The sequence below is a fragment of the Tupaia chinensis genome, unplaced genomic scaffold, assembly GCF_000334495.1.
Source record: "Tupaia chinensis unplaced genomic scaffold, TupChi_1.0 Scaffold149131_1, whole genome shotgun sequence".
Classification (NCBI taxonomy): Eukaryota; Metazoa; Chordata; class Mammalia; order Scandentia; family Tupaiidae; genus Tupaia; species Tupaia belangeri.
Window position 1 is genome coordinate 322826 of NW_006208977.1, and position 292 is coordinate 323117.

Genomic DNA, 292 nt, shown 5'->3' on the forward strand with positions numbered 1-292 from the left:
AAAAAAAAAAAAAAAGAAAAAGAAAAAGAAATAGCAATACTGTAAAATAATAAGGAATAAGCAGCAGAACATGCTAAACTTTTGGCCAAGAGAAAGAAGGCGGCCTAAGGAAAATACCAAGGGGAGATTGCTAAGAGATGCAGGCCGTCTTCTCTGACAGCTTCTACTGCTAAGTCCGAATCCAGTCAAAAAGAAGATTTTATAAGAGGGACCAGCAGTGGGGACCAGCAGTTAGCGTAATGGCTGTGTCGCTGAACTCTCATGTAGTCGACGCCGGTTGGGCACCCCGATC